The 7886-nt window shown below is 39.1% G+C and overlaps 1 pseudogene; it reads right to left on the bottom strand.

The window, feature by feature from the left end:
* Nucleotides 1–833: 833 nt before the first annotated feature.
* LOC147908486 (uncharacterized) lies at nt 834–1645 on the bottom strand (annotated as a pseudogene).
* Between the last annotated feature and the right edge of the window lie 6241 nt (nt 1646–7886).

Raw genomic sequence — 7886 nt, 5'->3', positions numbered from 1 at the left:
AGTGAGTTAAAGGAAGGTGCCGGAAGGGCTGCGTGTGAACGGAAGAATACGAGATCGGATCGCGAGCAGAGAGAGTGCGGCCCGTTTCCCGCCAATATTCCCGCCATTATAACTTTTGCCCTTGGTACTGCCATTGTTACTACGAATAATCCGAGCATATGCTCTCGATGTTTTGCAATAAATCATTTAGAATGAAGTAGCAATTTTTCAGTTGCTACTAGGCCGGAGTGAAGTAATTCTTGCTTGTATAAGTATCATCTTTAACTTTTCAAGGATAAAAATGTTAGAAGCTGGATTATAATAATCCTGGATCTCATATGAAATTGTCGTCGTCATGATCATTTTGTTATTTACAGAATAGTTATTTATAGAATTTCCTGAATAGCTTGTAGCTCTAAATAGTGCAAAAAGCAAAACAAAAAACCTAGAATTTCGATACTAGTTTTTATGCTTCAATTTGTAATGGAGTTGCAGGCAAGAAGAGATTTAGTAATAATATTAGCATTAGAGATACGAGAATATTTGGAAGATGTATCATGAACTGACAGCGATATTGATGAAGTATTGGATAATATTGACATGTTTAATAAAAGAAGAAAAATATCCAGAGTACATAATTACGTTGAAATAATAGTGCCAACGTTGACACATCAAGACTTTAAGGCTCATTTTAGGTATATTTATATAAATAATATCTTTCAAAAAATATTTGTGTTAAAATTATTATGGTTAAAAAATAATTCACTTGATTAGAAAATGTAATATCTAACTATAATAAAAAGTGATTAATATATCATTTAGAATGCTTCCTGAAACATTCGAGTATATATTTTATCTATTATATAACGTTGAGCTCAATCAGTGTGTCTGTCTATATCTTTTCTATAAGTTTATCCAGTCTGTATAACAGTTTTGTTCCTATTTCCATCTTTTCTTTATATCTTTTCTCTTTACTTTCTACAGCTTTTCGTTTTCCTTCTAATATTTCGATAGCATAGTTATCTTTACGTTTATCTAAGAGTAGAAATATTTTTTGTATCTCAGTGTCTAATTTAACTAGTAATGACTAACAGTTATTTACGAGAAATTATATTGGATGAACAAGTAGAACTGCATCTGCTATTGCTTGGAGATATTGATCTTTCCTTTAATGTTACACTTCCAGTTGGCGAAATAGTGCCAATGGTGCCATATAATTTCTCTCTATAAGAAGGTTCTCCATAATCTAAGCAATTAATATTGTATACATAATACTAATTGTGAAAGTGTAAGAGGGAAAAAGTTATATAATGTTATGTAACTAAAGTAGTACTTACTTCATAATATTTCCATGTGCGTATGTTATTACCGGATTTTGCGTTATGATTTTTAATTGTTTTATATGTACGTTTCATTATATTTATTCATCATGCATTGTCTATCAGAGACATTATATTCCTTGGTATACATGGTTGCCGCAATTTCATTCCATGCTTTCTTATAACTGATTTTACCTGAAGACATGGAAGGTTCTCGTTGTTTATATTCCTTAAATAAGAGCATTATTGCCTCATGAGACCATCTGAAATCTGTAATATAAATCATTACGACATAGAGTACATATAAGAAAAAAAGATAACGTATTCATAACAAATATGATTTAAATTTATATTAAAATTTCCTTACTTTCTTTATTTTCTATCGATTCCTTTTCCATTTCCTCTTCTGTTTGTCTTTCTTGAGAAAACATATTATCTATAGAACATTCATATTATCTATAAAAGCAACATAATGAAGCAATATGCTCTACATTACTCTGCAATGTCAAAGAAAAGCTAAATTAGATTAATTACGTACTAAATGTTTCCTCTGACGGAGTGTTATTTGAGATAGTGGTCTGCATAAGCCCAGAAGCTCCTTAAAAAATATTTTTTAATATAAATAATATAATTTGCATAAATTGTTTCGTTCATGCATCAAATAATTGGTACAAATTATATTATTATCATAAGTAATAATTGTTTACAAAATTTTTACCAAAGCATGCATTATTTCGATAATTGCCTTGACGTGCAACATTCAAAAAAGTTGTTGCAAAATACAAATCTGCATGTAAAGTAAGAAAAATATTAAAGTAAACAAATTCATATCTTCTTAATTCTGTAATTTCTGATAAATTTTGTATTGTGATACATATTGGGTGCTGTTCAGCAAAAGTTATTGATACACAGTAAATTATTTCATCCTTGTTAACATTGGCAACAAGGATTCACTGTATTATACTGTGTCATCTATATCTCTTCTTGGAAAGCATTTTTTATTTGCAGAAAAATATTCGTATCGCGTGCATTAAAATTTACAGATTCATAGAAAATGAAGAGTTCATTCTACAAAAAAAAGTTAGCATTTTAATTAAATTAATATTATGATAAAAGTCATTCAGAATTAGTTATATTAATATATATATTATAAATAAATAAGAAATGACTTAAATGTTATAGAATTAAACAACATCTTGGAAATTCTGATTTGTACAGCACAGAACAAAAACTGAGCAAAATCACAATCACAAAATTAAATGACTATAATCTACTGGTTAGATAGAAGGAACGTACAGTTCCTGTTTTGTAAGTATTATTCGGTGAGAGTCGCAGTTTATAATTTTCATTTGTTTCTACATCTCGAATCTCTATTTTTTCATAATTAGCTATTATGAGTACAATGTCGAATTGTAAAACTGTTTCACAATTTTCGCGCGACTTGATATACTACGATCTGCACGGATGGGTGATGTATCAACCTTTGCCATATGCCGAATTTCGATGGGTCGAAGACGCTGCGAACTTGACGTGAGCGCGATCGTTCCGGATTCATCTACCGGTTATATTCTCGAGATCGATCTCGAGTATCCGCAGCATCTACACGACCGACACATACACTGATCTACCTTTCTGCCCAACGCGCGATAAACTACCCGGCAAGCGCGAAGATAAACTTCTAGCGACATTGTACGATAAGCAGTGTTACGTGAACAACGCAGTATTCGGTAAGACCATGGAAAATGTGCGCAACCACGTCGATGTAAAATTAATAACAAAATTGGACGGACGATACGGCACGGAGGCAATGAGCGCGAAACCGAATTTTCACAGTCGCAGCGTCTTTGCGGAAAATTTGATCGCCGTCGAAATGCACAAACTCGAGGTGAAGTTCAACAAGTCGATTTACTAGTGAGTATATGCATACTCGACATATCGAAATTCTGCTTGTATGAATTTCACCTCGTGTACATGTCACTGAAATATCGCGACAAATGTAAGATCGTGTATACCGACACGGACAGTCTCATTTACTATATAGAATGCGACGATGTTTACGAGACTATAAAACGCGATTTCGCTAGATTCGACACGAGTAATTATCCGGCAGATAATGTGTATCTCTGGTATGCCTCTCGCGAACAAAGAAATATTCGGCCTGATGAAGTACGAGAACAATGGTGTATTAATGACCGATTTTGTTGAATTCAGAGCGAAGATGTATGCAGAGAGTGAACGAAAAGAAGGATACTAAAAAGATGAAAGATGTAAAGAGTAACGTCATAGCGCGAACGATAACGCTCGATGATTACACGCGGTATTTGAACGAAGAGATTGAAATTACTCGTCGACAATCGGGTATACGATCTAAATTACACAAAGTATACACGATATCCGAATCGAAAATCGTTCTGAGTCCATACGTCGTACCGAACTGGACGGAGACATTACCGTGGGGGCATTGGCGGATACCTTTGTAATATATATATATTATATGTATTATACGTAGTATATATTGCTATTATGTATTACTATTGTAATTTACACTTTTTTACATTTATACAAGTATTATTAATATATTTTATTAGGTATACAACTTTGCTTCCGCCGTTTTCCTATAGATGGCTTTAGCGGTAAGTGGTGGTCGAAATAAATAGATCATAGACGTACATACAATAAACTTGGGTATCTGTCAACATAAGAAACCACCCCATAGAAACATTAGTCGATTTGTGCATCATAAAATTATTCTCAATTGAAAATGTCAATTTACGCCAAATTCTCATTATTTGCGGGAGGTTTTAATTTTCTGCTTCAATATGAAGAAATCTGCGGCTGAGGCTCATCGAATGCTGTCAAATACTTATGGTGAAGCCGCTATTAGTGAAAGAACGTGTCGTGAGTGGTTTCAACACTTCAAGAACGGTGATTTTGACGTCGAAGACCGGCATAGCGGTGTAAGAGAGGTTTTCGAAGATGCAGAATTGGAGGCATTACTTGATCAAGACTCGTGTCAAAATTAAGAAGAATTGACACGATCATTGGGAGTGACTCAACAAGCCATTTCAAAACGCCTCAAAGTCATGGGAATGATTCAGAAGCAAGGAAATTGGGTGCTGTACGAGTTGAAGACGAGAGATGTTGAACGGCGTTTGTTTGCTTGTGAACAGCTGCTTGAAAGGCAAAGACGGAAGGAATTTCTGCATCGCATTGTGACTAGAGACGAAAAATGGGTTCATTACGATAATCCCAAGTGCAGAAAATCATGGGGAGTTCCCGGCCATGCTTCCACGTCGACGGCCAAACCGAATATTCACGGCTCCAAGGTCATGCTCTGTATTTGGTGGGACCAGCTCGGCGTAGTATATTATGAGCTGTTAAAACCAACTGAAACAATCACAGGCGATCAGTATCGAACGCAATTGATGCGTTTGAGTCGAGCATTGAAAGACAAACGGCCGCAATACAACGAGAGACACGATAAAATGATTTTGCAGCATGACAATGCTCGATCCCATGTTGCGAAAGTGGTCAAGACATACTTGGAAACGTTGAAATGGGAAGTCCTACCCCACCGGCCGTATTCTCCAGACGTTGCTCCCTCTGACTATCATTTGTTTCGATCAATGGCACATGGCCTGGCTGACCAGCACTTCCGATCTTATGAAGAAAAAAATGGATCGATTCGTGGATCACCTCAAAAGATGACCAGTTTTTTCGACACGGGATTCGTACGTTGCCCGAAAGATGAGAGAAAGTAGTGGCCAGCAATGGACAATTCTTTGAATCATAAATGTATAACCAGTTTTTTACAATAAAGCCTCGAATTTCGGAAAAAAACGGCGGAAGCAAAGTTGTATACCTAATATAGCATTTATTATGTATTACGATTATTGTACTTTTATATAATACATATCATATGTTTTTAACATTTATATACGTATTATGTACTAGTATTTTAATTTATATGTCCACTTTATATGTCTCATGTTTTTATTGTACGTTTTCATTTACGCGTATTACTATTATCTTGATTTACACTTAACGTATGTCTTTTTATATTTATATAAGTATTACTATTATATTGTATATTACTACATATGTATTCTGCCCCATACATAAATTGTTACAAATAATTATTTTATTATTAAGTATTTTGTACATTCCAAAACGAAGATGCTGATAATTGGGGATTCATAAAAAATAATATACGTTTATATATATTTATATTAATATATATTTTTATATGTAGTATGACGTGATGTTTTCCGTCCGTCACAAGGGCCGCATAACCTGACCGAATACAATAGTGCAGTATAACGTCCTGGGTCCTCTCACATTTTGGGGGCGGACGCACCTGCGCTTTTCCCGCGTTGTCGTTCGCATACCTTACGCGTTCCGTGCTGCCGTTTTTATTTTCCCGTTTCGGTGTATTCCCGTATCGAGGGTTACAGAGGCCGGCGACTCTCGCGACCTTGGCGGAGTGACGCAATTTCACCGGAGAGAAGAGGAGGAAGAACGACCAGGATTGAGAGTCCAGAAACGATCGCTGAGGACAGACCCGCCGGGGAGTACGATACCTGGGCCCGGGTCGCACGCAGGTGATATCCTTTCCGCATTGTAAGTGTTCCCTTTTGATTATCGCAGAGTATTTTTTATCGCACCCTCTTCCAGGCAAAGCGGATCGAGAGTCGGCACGACATGACGGGGAAGGCCACTCTACGCTACAAGGATGGCGAGAGCCCCGGGTAGGCGCCTCGAGGCCACGAGGCGGCCTGAGAAAGAATACCGTGATCTCTCGAATTTCGCGCGCCAGGACATGCGATGGACATGACGCGGTTTCCGCGATTAGCGGAAAGTCGCGGGACTACGCGCCAATCAGGCGCGATAAGGCTCCCTCGCGGGGATAACGAGCCCTGCGTGCGCCCGGGAGGATTAGCGCCCGGCACTTGAGCTGTGGCCCGCTCGGAGAGAGCACACGAGAGGACGCAGGACGTCAGAGAACTGAGAGCCTTCCAAGGTCAACTAGGACGAGCACCTGCGAGGGAGCCGCGGTGAGACGAACGTCACCTCTGTAAAGTCGCCGGGTTCCGCGTCCGGGAGGCATAGCTATCGGATTTTTACCGGACGTAATAGTGAGTGCACGTAGCCTTGCCGTGTACCAGAGTTTCGCGGGATTAGAGTACGCGTGTTGCCTCCCTTATCGTCGGGATAATGCTAGGGCGTCCGCCAAGGCCACAGCCTCGTCATTTGTGTCGGTTTTTCTTTTTATCGCGAATCATATGTTGCGTCGAAGTCCCGTGCCGTAGTATTGTCGCGTATCGTCTCTAGCGTCAGATTTGTCTGTTTATTCGGTTTTCTATTTCATAGCTCTTAAAGCCGATTGATAATCGCAATTGATGAGCGTATTCTATCGTATTGAGATTGCCGAGCTTGCACGTATTCGAGCCTTCCCTGCACTGCATCTGAGCAGCGCTGAGTTCCACGAGCGCGCACGAGGTCACGCCGTGTCCACGCTACAAGCTACCGAATTCCTTAGCATTTTCGAGGCGATGAAGCATGATTCGTATAATTCGCGAGAGTATCTCCGTGTGGCGTGAGCTCGTGTCGCGGGAATTTAATGCAGTTGATACGCCTAGCGTAAACTCTCGGGGCCTATGTAAGTCAGTTATCGCGCTCAAGTAGAGCTTATCGTCTCAATTGTATCGCCGGATGTAAGTGTGAGTCGAAGACTCATTTAATATATTTGTTACTTTTGTTACTGTTAAATTCGTGTGTACTTTATTCTCGCTCCTATTCGCTCCTCCAAACGATCTGTTATCCTCGACCACGAACCGCCCTCTTTGCCATTTCCGAGGCTGAGCTACCGGTTGAGAACCCGTCGACATTCGCAGCTCATTAAAAATGGCATAATGAGAATATCGCGTAATTTCTAGAAAGAGTGGCACGCTCGCTCGTGCCTGGCGCCCAACTATTGTTTTGTGATTATGTGCCGCCCTTAAGAGCGGCCGCGTGAAGACACATTTCGGTCACGTTTCGTTTAACGCCACCCGTCATCCGATCGCCTTCGAGAATCTTAGCTGTGAATGTGCGACGAAGTTGCGCCACGCTCGTGAGTGCGGTTGCAGAAAAAATACACGAATCAAAATTTTATATTTCAAATGATATTGTTTTTGTGTACCCATTTTGTTCGATTTGAATTGTGCGATTGGAATAGTGATTAACGTCGTGTTTTTTCTGCACATCGGCGTTGTAAAACTCCTTCGCCATATCCGTTTATAAATTTTTCAGACATCTTCCTCAATCTCGTTCTATCTCAGCAATAGCATCAGCCGCCTCACTTCCACTCTTGTTCTTGAGCGGTACGGCCCACGCGTACTTGCTCAACACATCGATGATGGTGAGTATGTAGTGGTGGTCCCTGTTGAAGCTTATCTCGACGATATCAGCCTACCATAGATCGTCGTATCCTCGAACTATGACGCGTCTTCGCGGAAAATTTCTTCTCGCAGGAGTGTGCAATTCCTCAACGAATCGACGTCTCTCGGAGCTAATTTTTCTCTTTTCGCTGGATTTCTTTTTCATGAT

Source organism: Acromyrmex echinatior, chromosome 9 (genome assembly GCF_024713525.1).
Source record: "Acromyrmex echinatior isolate Ae372 chromosome 9, ASM2471352v2, whole genome shotgun sequence".
NCBI classification, from domain to species: domain Eukaryota; kingdom Metazoa; phylum Arthropoda; class Insecta; order Hymenoptera; family Formicidae; genus Acromyrmex; species Acromyrmex echinatior.
The sequence above is the reverse complement of the archived record's forward strand: the minus strand, read 5'-3'. Positions and strand labels throughout refer to the sequence as shown.